At 51.4% G+C, this 7541-nt stretch overlaps 1 long non-coding RNA gene across 1 annotated transcript; it reads right to left on the reverse strand.

Moving 5' to 3' along the window:
* Positions 1 to 738: 738 nt before the first annotated feature.
* On the reverse strand, positions 739 to 5005 carry LOC130454300 (uncharacterized). Its single transcript, XR_008911962.1, has 2 exons — positions 2781 to 5005; positions 739 to 1154 (listed from the first exon to the last, which is right to left on the reverse strand). It is a non-coding gene; the product is annotated as an uncharacterized LOC130454300 (long non-coding RNA).
* Between the last annotated feature and the right edge of the window lie 2536 nt (positions 5006 to 7541).

A 7541-nucleotide genomic window follows, 5' to 3' on the forward strand; every position in this document is an offset into this window, starting at 1 on the left:
ACCATTATCCATCCACAGAGTCTCAATCATTCCTTGGGGGAATATTTTGAAGACTAAAAAGCAATTTTTTCCCTGGGCTGGGCTGAATCCCAAGAATCTCCCCCTACTCTATCCCTTACCTGTCCTCTTTGATTGAGTTGCCTCAGAGTTTTATTCTGAAGGTTAGAATAGTGGCTTGCAAGTCTTTTTCCCAGCAAAAGCACTGTGCTCCCTTGGTTGGGCTGGTATCTATACCATCCTCACAGCTACAAGGTCTCCCACCTTTAGCCATCCCCGACTCCATATTGGGGCCTTACCTCCAACTAGGACACTATCTTGGGTATATCCAAGAGGCCATTAAATGATCCTGGAGATAGACAATTATTTATAATTATTTATTTTGATTTATTTAATTATTTTAGAAGATTTTCCCATGGTTCCATGATTCATGTTCTTTCCCACCCCTTCTTCCACCTCCTCCCATAGCTGATATGCCCTTGATTAAGACCTATTTCCATATTATTGAGATATGCACTAGGGTGATAGCTTAGAGTCTACATCCCCAATCATATCCCCATTGACCTATGTGGTCAAGCAGTTGTTTTTCTTCTGCGTTTCTACTCCCACAGTTCTTCCTCTGGATGTGGAGAACATTCTTTAGAGACTATTATTTTAAAGCAAAACCCAACCAAGCGAAATCAGATTCCTGCCCAATTGTGCCCCTCAAATCGGTAAAAAAAGATAAACCTTGATACAAAATAACCAGAAGTCTAAAGTCTATGTGAAAAGATGCACAGCCAAGAGCTCCAGAAAGCAGTCATTTGGCCTTTGTTCAAAGGTCTCCCCAAGGTAGCTTATTCCACGGCTCTCCTCATCAAAAAGGGCTTGGTTTTTCTTCTTCCACTGAACTGGAACTTGCCTTTTGGCAACTTCCATTCATTGCTCCTGATCTGCATGGGCAGGCAGCTGCCCAGTGGTGGAAGGTTTGAGGTGCTAGACAGAAGAATCTGTACTTGAAGGCCACATGGTACGGGAGAAAGAGTCCTGGCTTGGAGTCAGGGCAGGTTTAGCATCTTGTGTGGGCTATTTGCTAGCTCTCCCACCTGGGGCCAGTCAGCCATATCATCTCACTGCTCCTCTCTTAAATGAGCCAATCTTCTTTTCTGCTCCAAGTCCTATAAATATTACACAGAAAACAAGAGGGAGTCACTGATCACTCTTTAACAGCAGATTGGGGTGAAGTCAGTTCCTACTTGCATCATGTGCCGGTGGGCTTGGAGGAGAAGCAGGCCATAGGTGGGAATCCTGTAGGAGCAGTGCTTTCCCCATAGCCCAGGGATGAGGTAACGAGCATGGTGGCTATAGCCTAACTAGAGAGGAGGGTTAGAAGTAAGAAATTCAGAGGGGCAGAAGCAGCAGGAAGAGGGACCTGATTGCCTATGGATGGTCAGGGAGAGAGAGGAACAAGAAAACACTAGGGTCTCAAATATTGAGGACAGGAGGGGGTGCTGAAGGCAAAAGGGTGGAATCAGGGGCAGAGACAATGAGCTCAGGGTCTGGGGTGCCTCTGAGCAAGAGGTGTCCTGTTGGAATCTCAGGAGAGACAGACAGACCAGGCTGGAGATCCTAGTTCAGAAGGCAGTCGATGACAGTTGGTCGCGCTCTCCTGGCATCTCAAGCTGAACACTGTCCTGGGTGGCCTGAAGAGTTGAGGGACCCAAAGGGAGGAAATGCCAGGCCAATTGCCTAGGATTTCTTTCCATTCCCAGATTAAATCCTCTATACTTCATTTGTGACTTGGGAACACTTCTATTCCTCCTCTGAACCTCAGTTTGCTCATCTGTAAAATGGAGACTCATGTAATCTGGAAAAATATATACGTTAAAAAACCCCTAAAATAAACAAAGTGGAGATATTGGCACATTGTACTCAGTCTTCCCTTCCCAGAGGTGAGAAGAGAGGAGAGGTTGTAGGCCAAGGGTGCTTCCAGAGTCACAGTGCTGTAGAATATCAGATCGTGAGGAGCGGCTGGTTCCTTTAATTCCAACTGGGCCCTTTGCCTAATGGAAGTTCTGGGTGTGTCAAACCCAGCTAAATCATAGTCAGTGTTGGGGCTTGCCCTGTAAGTTTCCAAAGCCTGATGCCAAGGCCAAAGGTAATTTGCTGACTCAGTGTTTGAGGGAAAGGAGGAGGAAAAAGTCGCCTCCTTTTGAAGCCCAGGCTCAAGGAGAGGACAAGGTCTGGGGTGAGAGGGATGGCCTTGGGAGAGGCCAGAGGACAGGGAGCCCAAGTCAGTCAGGTCCAGGATTTGTCCTGGCAGGCCCTTTAGAGCTTATCTGACCCAGCCTCTTTAATGGACAGAAGAAGAGACTAAAGCTCACAGAGAGGAAGGTCATAGAGCACCTAATTGGCAGAATTGGGGTTTGAAAGGTGTTAAATGCCTACTCTACTGCTATTCAAAGGAATCTGGAAAGAGAGTGAGCCAGGGAGGAGAGAGGATTGGAAAGGCCTAGTGGGGGGTAGGAGGGGATCCACAGAGACTGCCAAGGATTCTAGGAAGCATCAGGAAGAAGGAAAACAGTACCAGGGATGGGGGCAGCCTGGAGATGGGAGCCAGCAGGTTGGATGAGGATTCAATTGGCCATTTTGAGAAGAACATAAAATGTTGGGGTGGAAATGACTCCTGTACAAGGTGGATTGTGAAGGCTTTGAAAGCCAGACATGGGGGATGGAAAGGAGCTAAACTAAGATGGTCTTTGTAAATGTGAAGGTCCCACAGACTCAAAGACAGTCTCATGTACCATCTCTGGATATCGGAGGAGCTGTTTTTCAAGGCCCCCTCCACGGGTGCTGCTGTCAGCCCCACTCATGAAGCCTCTGTGGCTCTCATTACAAATAAAGTCTTTGGTCTGTCACAGGCAGGATTCACAAATGCCCTCTCATCTGCCAAGCCTCCTGATTTCTTGGGCACACCTCGGGCGCCTGGTTGTTGTTTCTGTACCACCAGTTAGATCTCTGGTGTAGCTCTTTCTAGCTAGAATATTGACATCCAGCACACGCACACTTATCCCTTCACTCTCTATGTATCCTGGCATTCAGAGACTGTTGTTTGCAGAGAACAGTGGCACGGAGAGCCAAGACGAGCTCTAGCACCAGACAACAATGAGGCAGTTTCTTCTGTAACCCCAAGTTTGGCTGACACATTCTGAACCCACAGGAAGGACTGGGCTCCTGGGCAGTGGACGTGTCAGTGAAAGGCCTCTTCCCTTCGGTGGTGGGAAGATCACAGAAGGATTCCTAGGGCAAATCCTGTTAACTGGGATGGGAGAAACTCTTTTGAGGTGATGGTGTTGCGGTGAGGAGTGGCATTCAGGGCTTCTTGATGATTGGCTGTTTTACATTTTTGATCCAAATGTTTCCTAGATCTATGCAGTAAGAGAAGAGACTGGAAACTGGGACTCTCTTCTTTGGGTGGAGTGACCCTGAGCTAATCCTCAAGCCAGGTTCCTTCCCAAGCTGGGCTCTGGTTCAGCCTCTATCTTTTTGCTGGACTCCACTCTGGAGAATCAGACTCAGACACTTGGCTCAAACAGGCATCCACGGCTTTCCCTTGCTGCCCAAATCTTGGTGGGCAGCTGGAGAGCTCCCTTATCCAGCAGCCACCAGAATCCATTCCCACCCTTGGCAGCCATGACTGAGAGGATCCATTTGGGGTACCCATTGACTCCTGGATTGTTTGCTGGGGGTGGCCAGGAGGAAGTACCTCTTACCATGTTTGTGAAAGAGCAGTGAGCAGGCCTCTGTGTGGTGTTGGTGAGAAACAGGGCCAGAAAACACTTTTTTCCGTCCCATAGTCTGGGGGGCGGGGGCAGATAGGGTTTGATGGGCCCACCCCAGCAAGTTCCATCTGGGGGATGGATGGGAACAAGGCCTGAATGGCTAGGAGTGGGCCCCCACTTCGATTGTCCCCTCTGGGGGTAGCTGATCCAGGTTCACTCCAGCACAGGGCCTTTAACCCATGTTGGTGCCTTTGTTGGGGGATGTTCTTGGGCTCGCTCTATTTCAATGAGATCCCTTTCCTTCGGTCCTCACTGAGCACCAGTCTTCAGTGAGGGTCTTGGCCACAGCTGGGGGAGGAAAACAAGGCTTCTTTCCTGGGTACTGTCTTGTCGAGGGGCAGGCAGGGGCTTGGAAGGGTACACCTATTGGATATAGAACCAGGGCTGTGATTGGGGGGAAAGGCAAGAGCTGCTTGCTTTGGAGCCTGGGAGGAAGGCTCCCATTTGGAACACCCCATTTGGAGGCCGCTTCTGCCACTTACTAGCTCCAAGTCTCAGTTTCTTTTTCGGAAAAAACAAAGGGCTTGTCCTCCCAGGTCTCCGAGGGCCCCAGGCATAGAGGGAGGATCTGAGGAAGGAATCGAAGGGCCCCTTCGGGTCAGACGCCCCACCCCGGGCCCCTGCGTAGGAGAGAAATCTGCCCGGGCCTCGGAGATTGTCCTGGAACCCGCGGATGTTCGGTGGGCCCTTTGGCCGGGTTTGACGTGCCCGCCGACGCTATTTCCATGGGAGCAGGTGTTGTGCTCCGCGTTTTCGCCGCTGCCTTTAGACCGCAACCCCATGAAGACTTTCACCCCCACGACGCCCCGCCAAGGGGCTCAGTGGCGCGGTCTCCTCACCCCCGGCCCGGGGCACCCGCCAAAGGCACTGCAGCCCGGGCCGGAGGAAGTCCCAGGGGCTCCCGCTTTCGGCCGTTGCCCTCCGCCGCCCTCCCCGCAGGCTGCGGGATTTCGCCGAGGTCTCCTAGGGGAAGGCGCTTGGGCCGGAGCCCCGACTCCCCACTGCCACGGATCAGGAGGGAGAGGCAGGCTGGCTAGGAAGTCGGGGTGAGGGCGGCCCGCTGCAGGATTTGGGGCAGGAGGTGAGGGGCTGCTCCGGACCCTGCCGTTTCCCTCCTCCCTCCCCCAGCCCCGTGCCCGCCCCGGCCGCTTCCCTCCCGAGGGGCCTGACCCCTCTAATCCTCCTTAGTGCCCAGCTGGGTGAGTTTTACTTAGGCAAAGTAAACAGCGGCCCGGAACAAAGGGCCGCCGGGCGCGGCCGCGTCCCACTCTGACCCTGGGGTCGCGCCCTTTGTTCCCGCGTCAATGGCAAAGGCTCACCCAGGAGCCTGGGCTAATTCCGGCACGTGCGGCGGCCCCCGGGCAGGCAGCGAGCAGCCACGGCGCAGCTCCACAGGCCATCCCTGCTTGCAACCACTCTCAGGTGTTGCTGCACGCAGCTGACAGCGCCTCAGTCTCCCGAGGAGGTCTCCTTCTCCCCTGTCCCATTGGCCTCCCTCCTCCACCCCACTGGGTTCAAGGCCCTCACCGGGCAGGTCTTTCCCAGACATAAGGCTTCACCTTCTCCCTCTCGTGGGCACCCACCAAGGTCTTTCCCAAACATAAGGCCTCACCTTCCCCCTCTCATGGGCACCCACCAAGGTCTTTCCCAAACATAAGGCTTCACCTTCTCCCTCTCGTGGGCACCCACCAAGGTCTTTCCCAGACATAAGGCCTCACCTTCCCCCTCTCGTGGGCACCCACCAAGGTCTTTCCCAGACATAAGGCCTCACCTTCCCCCTCTCGTGGGCACCCACCAAGGTCTTTCCCAGACATAAGGCCTCACCTTCCCCCTCTCGTGGGCACCCACCAACCACGGCAAGTTTCTTGGTGCGGAGGGGTTTGGTGCGTCTGGGGTCTTTTTCCCTCCAGATAAAGGCAGGGCCTTTAGGGCAGTGGCTCTTCCAGTCTGGCTTTGCTCCAGAGAGCCTAGCACACAGGGATGCCAACTGGCCTAGAGATTGCCAGGAAGGAAAATCCATCCTCCCCTGCAGCTTAGACACACTGAGGCAACCCACCTGGAGTTACACAACCAGGTGGAATTTGAACCTTGGTCTTGGCTTCACCGTAGGCTGGCCACAGTGTTTCTCAGCTGAAATGAAAAAGGATGAACTAGGCAATCAATCGTCTACTAAGCACCTACTACGTGCCAGGCTCTGTGCTAAGCACTGGAGTTAGAAAAAGGCGAGAGATAAAGGGACCTCAGAGGCTATTGGGTCCTCCCCCAAAGCCACACAGTGGTCATCTGCCTCAGTTAAATCCCTTGTAGCATTTGGATCAAGTGCCCAATGACACTGCAGGAGGAATGGTGACTCAGAGAATTTTGCTCTTGAAACATGCTACGAAAAGCAGCAACTCACTGCCCAGCCTGGTACTTTGTGCCTAGTAGGTGCTTCTAATAAATAAAAAAGTGATCTTCCCATTTTTATAGTCCAGAAAAGGAAACTGAGGTCCACTGAGGGTAAGTAGCTTGCACTGGGCCATGGAACTACTTCACAGCACATTCAAAACCTGAATTCAGGGCTCCTGATTCACAGTGCCAGATTCTTTTCATCACTGCGAGCTATTCGGTGAAATTGAGGTAATCAGTATTCTAAAAGATCATGGCTATGCATTTAGAAAAGAGGGGCCAAACAAAAGGAACCAACCCCATTTCTTCAGGATGCTCCCTCAGCCCTGCACAGGTCCTACCATATTACCTAACTAGAGGCTGGAAATAAAAGTAGTACAGTATGTGAATACAATATTTTCCAAACGTTTTGGGTATTTTATGCAATCAAAGGATTTGATGGCCATTATCCACAGTGCTCTGGGACCTAAACTTTACTGAGGGAAGGTATGCAAATACGTGAAAATATGTACAAAGTACAAAAAATTTTTCTTGAAATTTTCCCCCTTACTCATCCAAAAGGAAGGAAAGAAAGGAAGGAAGGGAGAGAAGGAAGGAAGGAAGGAAAGAAAGAAAGAAGGAAGGAAGAGAAGGGGAAGGAAGGAAGAAAGGGAAGCAAGCAGGCCTTTTCTTGACTTTGGATTTTCTTCCTAGAGAATGGGAACTATGTGGGGATGGTGATGTTGAGATTAATGGAGGCAACATTTCATTCCAAAAGGAAACACCCAGTGGTGTCTGAATTCAAAGACTGATCATCTCTTAGGAAAAGTTGTTCTCCAGAGACACAGGGCACAGCAAGCAGTCCGTGCCAAGAGCCCCGAGTTAAGAGGCCCAGGATGTAGGCGTTTGCACAGTTTTCAGCACATACTAGTGACTGGTCCAGAGTCTCACAGGTAGTGGCTGAGTCTAAACCCAACAAGGCTTCTCCTGTGATGGCAGCAACTCCCAGTATGTGACAGGGAAAAAAAGGGGGTGGGGAGAGGGTGCCCAGCACTGCCCACTTTCAAATGAAATGCTTGTTCTGGGCAGCCTGGTAGAGAGTGGATTGTTTCTCCAAGGAGCGGCAGCAAAGGAGTTAACATGATTCCATTTGGAAAACCACATGAGTCTTGTGACGCATGTGATGCTGTGGCCAATACCTGTCCAAATTCTGGGGCCCATCCTTCCACCCAGCTCTAGTCTCTTCTGTTCCATTCTGCATGGATGGCAGGCAGCCTGTCCCCATTTTAATGAAGTCATTGTTTGGGGCAGGAGTGCTTTCTGTCTATACAAGATCCCAAAGAAAATGAAAAAGGA

This window comes from Monodelphis domestica, chromosome 5 (assembly GCF_027887165.1).
Source record: "Monodelphis domestica isolate mMonDom1 chromosome 5, mMonDom1.pri, whole genome shotgun sequence".
In the NCBI taxonomy this organism is placed as follows: Eukaryota; Metazoa; Chordata; class Mammalia; order Didelphimorphia; family Didelphidae; genus Monodelphis; species Monodelphis domestica.